Genomic DNA, 11560 nt, shown 5'->3' with positions numbered 1-11560 from the left:
CTTCCTCTCCTGACATTTAGTTAATATGTTACGCCGGTGCCTGGGACCTGGGCTCCGTGGCTCAAAAGCAGTTTGCTCACGGTGTGTCCGTCAAACGCTCACTGTTTTTATTGATAACCGCTACGTCTGCTCATCGATCATTGCTTCCTCCAGTTCTGGAGTCACCACCCTGCCCAGCAGGTCCACAGGTGTGCATTGGTCTTTATTTCAAGTGCCGCTGCAGTCAGCTGTTGATTTTGCAGATCGACCGCCATCAACTCGGTTGGCCCTGCTTAACGTTCGCTCCATAACAAACAAATCATTTATTCTAAGCGATCTCTGTATTAAAGAGTCTCTAGATTCTATGTGTCTGACTGAGACGTGGCAGCAAAATAAGGATTATGTCCAATGTTCCCTCTAATGTTTCATGTGTCTGAGCGAACACATAAACTCCCTGAGCGGTCCCTTGGATCACTGGATCACATTGTCATTAACGTGGCTTCACTCCACATCAACCAAAACACCGGTGTCGCCACATAAGGACGCTGTCATAGCCTGTCAGTGACATTGATTTGCTGCGTATATACGAATGTGAATCGCATCATTGGCTGGACTATAGGATAAGGTGGCATCGTTCTAATTCCGAACTGGAGCAGCCAGTCACTGACTAACACTGCAAAACAGAATTTTTAACCTATTTATTTTAAATTCAATTCAGGTTAGATTAAGTTTTTTTGTGCGCAATGCAGATTTTCTGTGTGCAGAGACCGTGTTAACGGATTGCACACGTGCGCAGCTTAGAGGGAACATTGATTATGTCCACTTGAATGAAATCTGCCCGGCTGGCTGCTCCGTCATCTGAACTCCACGTCTTTTAGGACGTGGTGGAGGACTCGCTGTTGTTTACCAGGACACATTCACATGCAGCAGGGCTCTAGACTAACTTTTTGCCATGGGCGTACCGGCACAAAAGTTAGGCGCACACAAATTTTATAATAATTTATATAATATAATGTGTTTTTCTGCATACACTGTGCTTTTTCAGCATTCAAAGATTGATGACACCGTGTCAGAGCACTGGCTATGAATTTCAGACGGATCAGGCCTTAACAGAAAAGTTAGTGTAACCCATATTTAAGGATGGCTTGGATAAAATATACCAAAATGAAAAAAGGACCATTAATCCTAGCAGTACACTCTGTTTATAGTGAATAAGCCTCAGGTGCAGCAGTTAAAGGGTTAACTGCTCTGGTGTAGGCGTGAGTTGCTCTAAGCCAATGAGCTGCTGAGACGTGGTGCAAGGCCCCGCCCGCCATCTCCGTCTGAGAGAGCACAGGCTTTTCCTTCTCTCTCTCGTGAGCTCTCCATGAGCACGCTAGCGAGGAAAAAGACACGGCGATTCACTGAAACGAGGTATGAAAAAAAGTAATATAAACGGGAGAGTTAGCACTCGCTGCTTATGAACGATCGTTTTATCGTATGTGTACTGCTAAGACAAGTAACTAGCTGGTTCCTTTTACATTGTTTGGTCGACGAAGGTCGGGAGTTAGAGACGACACCAATTCATCATTCCTGCGCCATCTCACGCTGCTCCGCCTTTCTTTTCTGAGATCGGTGAGCTAAGTATTTTAATAGTTCATTGCTTATCTGCACTTTTCATGAGTTCTTTGCAAGCAAAATGTTCCAGTGTTTATTGGATAATTGTTTAAAAATATTTTGTGGAAAACTTTATTCAATCTACTGAAAAACAGCATTTGAAGCAAATGCACAGTGTGTGTTTTACTGTTTATTTTCAATTTGTAACATGGGTAACGTTGCAAATAATACATTTTAGGTGATAGGACTTTGAACTGTGATTATATGAGAACTTAATGTGTCCTATGACACTGTCGTTGACAGGTCAGGTTTTTTTTGTTTCCCTTTGTATCTTCCTTTTGATGCATTGCAACGGATCCGGTAATCGATGGCGAGCCAACCCCGTTGATGGACCAATTGACTTTGTTCTGTGCTGCACAGCAGAGTGTGGTAGGCCAGTTGCAACAAAACAAAAACACACCACGCCACTTTGAACTTGCTGTTCCCTTTCTTCACACACATCCCCCTGGACTTACGGACGGTTTATTTTAAGGACTTTTTACGGACTCTATACATCCCACGAACAAGAAGGGAAGTGGGTGTGGGCGGTTGGATCCATGTTTCCAGCTTAATGGTTGTTATACTTTATTAACAAAGTCTATGAAGATACAACCAAGTGTTGTTATTTGGATTTTGCTAAGTGATATTGTGGTTCATTTTGGAAGTGAACTTTGTACATTTAGAAGGGTGCACCCAGGTAAGGTTTCTTTTTTTGTGATTACTGTGATTGTGCCACAGGGTTGTCACTGAGGAAAATACTGGTACCAAAAGGAGACTTTTATTTGTAATGTTTTGTATGTTTGTCATATTTTCTTTCTTTTGTTTCTCGATGAGTAAAAATACAAAGCCGGCATTTTCAAAACTCACAGTCGCCTGAGTCTCATTCAGTTTGCCTCTCCTGTACGTAGCTGAACCTACTGGTCCAAAGCCTTTCGGTCTTAGAGTATTTGAAGCACATCAGTGTTACAGTTGGCGAGCCAGCAGCCAGGAGTTATTGTGAAACTGCATGAGACTCATCTTATTAAATATTACAACAATAAGAAACAATCAAAACTGAAGTCTGGTAAAATGGACATAGTACTTAAAGAGGCAATTAAAATCCCTAACTCAGTAATCATAAAAGGGCTTACCAACAGTGACCTTGATGAAGAAGTAGCTATTTACCTGGGGAAACACGGTTCAGTTAACCGTCACATCCGCATAGATGATCCGCATTCTCAGTTTCACAGGCAGATGATAGCTGAGTTCAATCATGCCAGTGCAATGGACACTTTAAACCCCCTTTTGCCACATACTATCCAAAGCTCTGCTCAGCCTGAAATCACATTTGAAATCAGGAGTTTAGCTGAGGTGTATGCAGCAAATGCAAGGGATGTCACCAGAGCATACATGAAACAACTGTCTGAAATGGCTAACCTGAGTGGACACTCACTAGAGGATATGCTCAAAGAGGGGCTAGCTAATTTAAACGCGCCTCCTCTATCCTCTCAGCCTACAGTTTCTCCCCCTGCTAACAGAGGTGAGACAAGCTTGTATGTACAGGGTGACCATTCCTCCGATCAACCTGCTGTTGATTCTTCACAGTCTAAGGATCCGACTCCAACCTTAAACCAAAACCTGATCGATCTTAACTTGCCGACACAGTTCTATCCCACACTTGAGCTTAATCCGCCAAGTGTCCAGCGGGTAGTAGTTGAACATGTAGTGCGCAGTAGTGAAATCTCTTCACACTCGCCCATGCCAAGTAGGTTTAGAGCCTTCTCTGGGCGCATCCCCCGCCCAAACAATGAAGCAGATTACGATACATGGCGCACAAGTATTGAAGTCCTCATAAATGACCCAGCCGTTTCTGACTTGAACTGCACACAAAGAATACTTGACAGCCTTCTGTCGCCTGCTACAGACATCACAAAGCATTTAGGCCCAGATGCTAAACCCCCTGAGTACCTGAAAGTACTGGACTCTGCGTTTGGAGCTGTCGAAGATGGTGATGAGCTTTATGCAAGATTTATGAACACGCTTCAGAATGAAGGAGAAAGACCATCAGCCTATTTGCAAAGGTTACATGTTTGTCTGACAAAAGCTATGCGGCGCGGGGGTGTCAGTGTGTCAGATTTTGACAAGCAATTGTTAAAGCAATTCCTTCGTGGCTGTTGGGAGGACAGTCTCATCAGTGACCTCCAGCTAGGACAAAGGAAAGAGAGTCCACCTTCGTTTTCTGAGTTACTCTTGCTTTTACGCACGGAAGAAGACAAGCAAGCTTCAAAAGTCAGCCGTATGAGACAACATCTTGGTCAGAACAAACCTGGCCCTAACAATCCAAAGCACCGGGCCATGTCAAATGTACAAACCATAAGTAGCAGTGAATCAGACTTTGATGTGTTAAAGAAACAGATAGCTGATTTGAGTGCACAACTTAACAGTTGGAAAATGGAAAGTCAAAACCAAAATCAGCCCAAGCAGTCAAAGTCAAAGTGCCAAACAATTAATGCCAAAGTTGAGGCCTGCCCCATGAAAAAGAAAGTTTCAACCACACAGAGCCTTGCTAAAACCAATGCAAAACCGCGCCCTTGGTACTGCTTTTACTGTGGTGAGGACGGTCACATTGCCTCATCGTGTGAAAACGAACCAAATCCGTCCTTAGTTGCCACGAAGAAGAAGCAGCTGAAAGAAAGACAATCCAGTTGGGAAGCTTCAACTAGGGCCAGTGATGAGCCGCATTTAAACTAATCCCAGCCTCCAGTGTGGGACAAGTGGGGGCTTCAGGAGACAACTCTCGTCCCAAACCACAAAGGGCCTTTTTAAAGGAAACTCAGTCAAAAGTGCAGTCTGTAAGCCTTCCAAGGGGTTTGGTTGGAACCAGAACTTCTGCTACTGTCATTATTGCTGGCAAAGAAACAAACTGTCTTTTAGACACAGGGTCACAAGTGACAACAGTACCTCAGAGTTTTTACGAGCAACACCTCTCAGACTTACCTATAAACCCACTGGGCGATCTCCTGGATGTAGAGTGTGCAAATGGCCAATCCGTCCCTTATCTAGGTTATGTAGAGCTCTCAATCACTTTTCCCAAGGACTTCGTGGGTTCAGATATTAATGTTAACACCCTGGCATTAGTTATCCCCCCACTGCGAGCCGAGGCGCGAGAACAGATTTTGATAGGTACAAACACTTTAGATGCCCTTTATACCGACTTCCATGAGTCCAGTGCAAACTTTCAGCCAGTCCCTTATGGCTACCGAACACTCCTTAAAATCCTTGGAATACGTCAGAAAGCAGCTAGCAATTGCAGTCTTGGGTGTGCAAAGCTAACGGGTAAATGTCAAACTGTGGTGGCAGCAGGGCAGACGGCAGTTTTGGAGGCCTCAGTGTACATTCCCAACTCCATTAATGAGAAATGTGCAGTTGTCGAACAGTCATCAGCCTTTCCCTTGCCCAGTGGTTTGCTTGTATTAAGTGGTCTTGTTAACCTGCCAGCCAAGCAGCCCTGTAAACTGCCGGTCGTAATAAAAAATGAAACCTATCACGACATTGTTGTCCCTTCAGGCCGTGTGCTAGCTGACATTAATGCCGTAACCAGAGTCATACACAAAGAACAAACAGAGAAGGTGTTAAACTCCTCAGACCAGTCAGAAGATCCTTCTCAATCTAAAAAGATCAGTTTTGACTTTGGAAATGACTTACCTGATGAATGGAAAGATCGTGTCACAAAAATGCTAAATTCAATGCCTGAAGTGTTTTCGCAGCATGAATTAGATTTTGGACACACTAAAAAAGTACAGCACCACATCAAGCTCAGTGATGAAACCCCAATTAAATCCAGACCCCGACCAATACATCCACATGATGTGGAGGCTGTGAGGAAACACCTCCAGGAACTACTCGACACGGGAGTGATACAGGAATCTGAATCACCATTCGCCTCCCCGATCGTAGTTGTCAGGAAAAAAGATGGTTCTGTTCGCTTGTGCATCGACTACAGGAGGCTAAACCTCCAAACCATAAAAGATGCATACGCACTACCAAATCTGGAGGAAGCATTTTCTGCTCTGGCAGGGTCAAAATGGTTCTCGGTCTTGGATCTCAAGTCGGGATACTATCAGATTGAGATGTCAGAGTCAGACAAGCAGAAAACAGCCTTTGTGTGCCCTTTAGGGTTCTGGGAATTCAATAGGATGCCCCAAGGGATCACCAATGCACCCTCCACATTTCAAAGGCTCATGGAGCGGTGTATGGGTCCGATGAATCTTAAGGAGGTCCTTATCTTTATTGACGATCTCATCATTTTCTCATCATCTCTTGAAGAACACGAGCAACGCCTGAAGAGAGTCCTGTTGAGGTTGAAAGAGTTTGGGTTGAAACTGGCACCCGAGAAGTGTAAATTTTTTCAAACCTCTGTTAAGTATCTTGGCCATGTAGCGTCAGAACGTGGAGTCGAAACTGATGCAGAGAAAATCAAAGCCCTCACAAGTTGGCCTGTCCCCACCAACCTTAAGGAGTTAAGGTCATTCTTGGGCTTTGCTGGGTATTACCGGCGATTCATCCAGGGCTATTCTAACATTGTAAGGCCATTAAATGAGCTAACCACTGGCTACCCACCACTGAAAAAGGGGAAGAAAAGACCCACAAAGCAACAAAACTCTGCATACTACAACCCAAAAGAGCCATTTGGTGAGAGATGGGCTCCAAAATGTCAAGAAGCTTTCGAACAGATCATTGGTAAGCTAACCTCAGCCCCAGTGTTGGGTTTTGCAGACCCCAAACTCCCGTACATCCTCCATACGGATGCTAGTACCATTGGCCTCGGTGCAGCTCTTTACCAACTTCAGGATGGACAGTTGAGGGCCATAGCGTTTGCTAGCAGAGGACTTTCAAAAAGTGAAATGAGATATCCAGCCCACAAGCTGGAATTCTTGGCCCTTAAATGGGCTGTCACTGAAAAGTTCTCAGACTACCTTTATGGTACAGAGTTCACAGTAGTGACAGACAGTAATCCGTTAACGTACATTCTAACATCTGCAAAACTGGACGCAACGAGTTACCGTTGGCTCTCAGCCTTGTCTACCTTTTCATTCCAACTCCAGTACAGGGCTGGTAAACAAAACGTAGATGCGGATGCGCTGTCTCGTCGCTCTCATGGTAGCCCAGGTGATGATCCTGTATCACAGAAAGAAAGTGAAAGGATCAGGCAATTCGCTCTCACTCACCTTAGCAGCGATGACAGAGAAATGGTCTCCAGAGAGGTTGTACAGGCCATCTGTGAAAGGCACTCAGTTAATTCTGTAGGCCTGGATCCAGAGTCATTTACTTGCCCAGGCTTAGCCTTAGTTGAGTCTTTAGCCCTACATGCTACGGCTGTTCCTGATAGCTTTGAGGAAGAGCTGTTAGGTGGTTCCCTTCTTGCCCCGCCTATAACAGAGGATGAACTCAGACAGAAACAGAGGTTAGATCCTGCTCTTAACGCTGTAGTCACTCAGTTAGAAACTGGCCAGACTCCACCTCCCAGTCTTAGAGCAGAACTACCCGAGCTTCCCTTGTTACTGCGTGAGCTCAGCCGTCTTGAACTTCAGAATGGAGTTCTTTACCGAAAAAGGCAAACCGGTCCAGACATTTCCTTTCAACTCGTGTTACCCGAGGAGTTAAGACCAATGGTCTTCCAACACCTCCACAATAACATGGGGCACTTAGGGAATGACCGTACTATTGATTTGGTCAGGGCTAGGTTTTACTGGCCAAAGATGCAGGTGTCAGTTGAGAAAATGATCAGTACGTGTGAACGTTGTGTTCGCCGAAAGTGTAAACCTGAGAGGGCAGCTCCTCTCATGAACATACAGACAAGTAGGCCCCTCGAATTAGTCTGTATAGATTATCTATCTATTGAGCCAGATCAGTCTAACACTAAAGACGTATTAGTTATGACTGATCACTTCACTAAGTTCGCGGTGGCCGTCCCTACACCCAACCAACGAGCGCGCACTGTTGCAAAGGCCCTCTGGGAGAACTTCATTGTTCATTATGGTGTCCCAGAGAGACTCTTAAGTGATCAAGGCCCCGATTTCGAATCAAAGACAATAAGTGAACTGTGCGAAATCATTGGCATGAAAAAGATACGCACAACACCGTATCATCCCAGAGCCAATCCAGTTGAGAGGTTCAATAGGACGCTCCTCCAAATGCTTGGTACCTTGAGTGACAATGAGAAGTTGCATTGGAAAGAGTATGTAAAACCTCTAGTACATGCATATAATTGTACCAAGAATGATGTGACAGGCTATTCGCCCTACGTACTGATGTTTGGAAGGCAGCCAAGGCCTCCCCATTGACCTAGTATTCGGGTTGCCTGTTAATGCCCAGAAGAAGTCACACTCACAGTATGTCAGTGATCTGAAACATAGGTTGGAGGAAAGTTTTAAGATCGCAACCTCAAACGCACAAAAGAATGCTGAGCGCAATAAGACACGCTTTGACAAACAAGTGGTTGACTCAACTCTCAATGTGGGCGACAGGGTCCTTGTACGTAATGTTAAACTGAGGGGAAAGCATAAGTTGGCAAACAGATGGGAGGATGATGTTTACGTGGTTCTGAGAAAAGCAGGTGAACTACCTGTCTATACGGTTAAACCGGAAGCGAAAGAAAGACCAGTCCGAACATTACACCGAGACTTGCTCCTTCCTTGTAGTTTCATACCTATCACGGAGTCAACCGAAAACAGTTCCCAAAAGCCCCATGCTCAGCGGAACACAAGGCAAACTGTTGTTCAGGAGGATGATGACCTTGACTCCGAGTACTTACCAATACCTACCTGGATACCAATGTCCATTTTCAACTCTGCCAAGTCACCTAAAGTGTCACCAGCTCTTGTTGTGCCCCGTACTGAAAGTGTGCAAAGGCAGTTTTTAGCTTATGATGAAACCGAATGTGACAATTCCACCGGACGTGACAATTCCACCGGACGTGACAATTCCACCGGACGTGACAATCCCACCGGACGTGACAATCCCACCGGACGTGACAAACAAACAGAGGAAATTAAGGAAACTGAAACTGAGAACTTACCTGAACGTGCAAACTTACCTGAGCCTAGCTTGCTGGGGACCAACATTCAAGTTGAGGATCCTGTGGAGAAAACCCAGCAACCTAGCGAGCAAATCCTGCCCAGTGCAAATGCAACAATGCCAGAGCATCTCAATGACCACGAAGCAGTCATAACTGAGCAGCCCAGTGCACCTGCTTCACAGAATAGCTCTCAGGAAAATCATGACGTTCTTCGTCGATCCCAAAGGTCTCATCAGAGACCAGAGAGGTTGCAGTATTCCAAATTAGGTGACCCCTTACTGTATGTTGTTAATGCAGTATTCAATAGCCTAAATGAAGCCATTTCAAGCTCTATGCAGTTTAGCCATTTAGATGCACAGGGACGTGCATACCATCAAAGTGGGGAGGGTGTAACCCATATTTAAGGATGGCTTGGATAAAATATACCAAAATGAAAAAAGGACCATTAATCCTAGCAGTACACTCTGTTTATAGTGAATAAGCCTCAGGTGCAGCAGTTAAAGGGTTAACTGCTCTGGTGTAGGCGTGAGTTGCTCTAAGCCAATGAGCTGCTGAGACGTGGTGCAAGGCCCCGCCCGCCATCTCCGTCTGAGAGAGCACAGGCTTTTCCTTCTCTCTCTCGTGAGCTCTCCATGAGCACGCTAGCGAGGAAAAAGACATGGCGATTCACTGAAACGAGGTATGAAAAAAAGTAATATAAACGGGAGAGTTAGCACTCGCTGCTTATGAACGATCGTTTTATCGTATGTGTACTGCTAAGACAAGTAACTAGCTGGTTCCTTTTACATTGTTTGGTCGACGAAGGTCGGGAGTTAGAGACGACACCAATTCATCATTCCTGCGCCATCTCGCGCTGCTCCGCCTTTCTTTTCTGAGATCGGTGAGCTAAGTATTTTAATAGTTCATTGCTTATCTGCACTTTTCATGAGTTCTTTGCAAGCAAAATGTTCCAGTGTTTATTGGATAATTGTTTAAAAATATTTTGTGGAAAACTTTATTCAATCTACTGAAAAACAGCATTTGAAGCAAATGCACAGTGTGTGTTTTACTGTTTATTTTCAATTTGTAACATGGGTAACGTTGCAAATAATACATTTTAGGTGACAGGACTTTGAACTGTGATTATATGAGAACTTAATGTGTCCTATGACACTGTCGTTGACAGGTCAGGTTTTTTTTGTTTCCCTTTGTATCTTCCTTTTGATGCATTGCAACGGATCCGGTAATCGATGGCGAGCCAACCCCGTTGATGGACCAATTGACTTTGTTCTGTGCTGCACAGCAGAGTGTGGTAGGCCAGTTGCAACAAAACAAAAAAAAAACACACCACGCCACTTTGAACTTGCTGTTCCCTTTCTTCACACACATCCCCCTGGACTTACGGACGGTTTATTTTAAGGACTTTTTACGGACTCTATACATCCCACGAACAGGAAGGGAAGTGGGTGTGGGCGGTTGGATCCATGTTTCCAGCTTAATGGTTGTTGTACTTTATTAACAAAGTCTATGAAGATACAACCAAGTGTTGTTATTTGGATTTTGCTAAGTGATATTGTGGTTCATTTTGGAAGTGAACTTTGTACATTTAGAAGGGTGCACCCAGGTAAGGTTTCTTTTTTTGTGATTACTGTGATTGTGCCACAGGGTTGTCACTGAGGAAAATACTGGTACCAAAAGGAGACTTTTATTTGTAATGTTTTGTATGTTTGTCATATTTTCTTTCTTTTGTTTCTCGATGAGTAAAAATACAAAGCCGGCATTTTCAAAACTCACAGTCGCCTGAGTCTCATTCAGTTTGCCTCTCCTGTACGTAGCCGAACCTACTGGTCCAAAGCCTTTCGGTCTTAGAGTATTTGAAGCACATCAGTGTTACATTAGCAATAGTTCTTTTCTTATTACAGCTACATCCACTTCTGTCAGGCCTAGGCTGCTCACTAGGGCTGGGTATCATCACTGATTTCTATAATCCATTCGATTCCGGTTCTCAAAGTCCTGATTCGATTCAACTTAGCCTCAGACAGTCAGAAATATTATAATTCTGATCAAATTATCAGTACTGACTTCATCAGAATTGTGAACATCACAGCAGATGCCTTTGTGTGAAAGTAACTGAGAATAAAACACAGAAAAACATGAAGGAGATTTTTCTGGTCTGGCTTTTTATAGCAGATAACCTTATAAATATTCTACAATGTTCTGCATATAAAGTTTTAATTTCTTCAGTATTGAACAACAGAAAAAATAGGCTTTCTTGTCCGAGGTCATTTAAGTGAAAAAAAGAAAAAGAAAAGAAAAGACAGGGCCAACAGCGCTGTAAACAACGGTAGACTGGTGGGTAATAAGCGAATAAATAATACAGAAGACAGAGATTTGAGACGGAAACTGTTCTTGAAGTACAGACACACAGAGAGAGAGAGCTGTGCATGAAGTGTGATTTTAATAGTCGTGGACGCAAAACAGCAAAACTCATGACGACATTGCTCAAATGTGAAGCGCAGTTTGCTGCTTCTTTTGCTGCTGGCTCAGTGAATTTTGGTTGGAGAGACAAAATCTGCAGCTCAGAATCAGCGCAAAAAGACGTAAACACAGAGCGGACCCGACGCATCAGAATCGCTGAGCTCCGACAGCGTGTCCGTGTTCGGGCCGTGGGGTGAGAAAGCCAAGAAAGACAAAGCTGATTCTGATGCGTCGGGTCCGCTCTGTGTTTCCGTCTTTGTGTGGAATCCGTGTGCCTGCTCTCATTTACTGTTTGGTTGTTGTTGAAATGGTTTTGTGAGCTTTAATTTGTTTTTAATGTACTCTTAGTTTGATCTGTTATTGTATATTTTACACATGTTGGTATGGGATATTGTATTTGTTTTAAACGTTATATACTTATATGGTATGTGT

At 44.0% G+C, this 11560-nt stretch overlaps 1 long non-coding RNA gene across 1 annotated transcript; it reads left to right on the top strand.

Annotated features, from left to right (window-relative positions):
• Positions 1–1104: 1104 nt before the first annotated feature.
• LOC112848058 (uncharacterized) lies at positions 1105–9985 on the top strand. Its single transcript, XR_003221978.1, has 3 exons — positions 1105–1392; positions 9476–9551; positions 9837–9985. It is a non-coding gene; the product is annotated as an uncharacterized LOC112848058 (long non-coding RNA).
• The last annotated feature ends 1575 nt before the right edge of the window (positions 9986–11560 follow it).

Source organism: Oreochromis niloticus, linkage group LG10 (assembly GCF_001858045.2).
Source record: "Oreochromis niloticus isolate F11D_XX linkage group LG10, O_niloticus_UMD_NMBU, whole genome shotgun sequence".
NCBI lineage: Eukaryota > Metazoa > Chordata > Actinopteri > Cichliformes > Cichlidae > Oreochromis > Oreochromis niloticus.
This window is presented reverse-complemented; position numbering and strand designations above follow the sequence as displayed.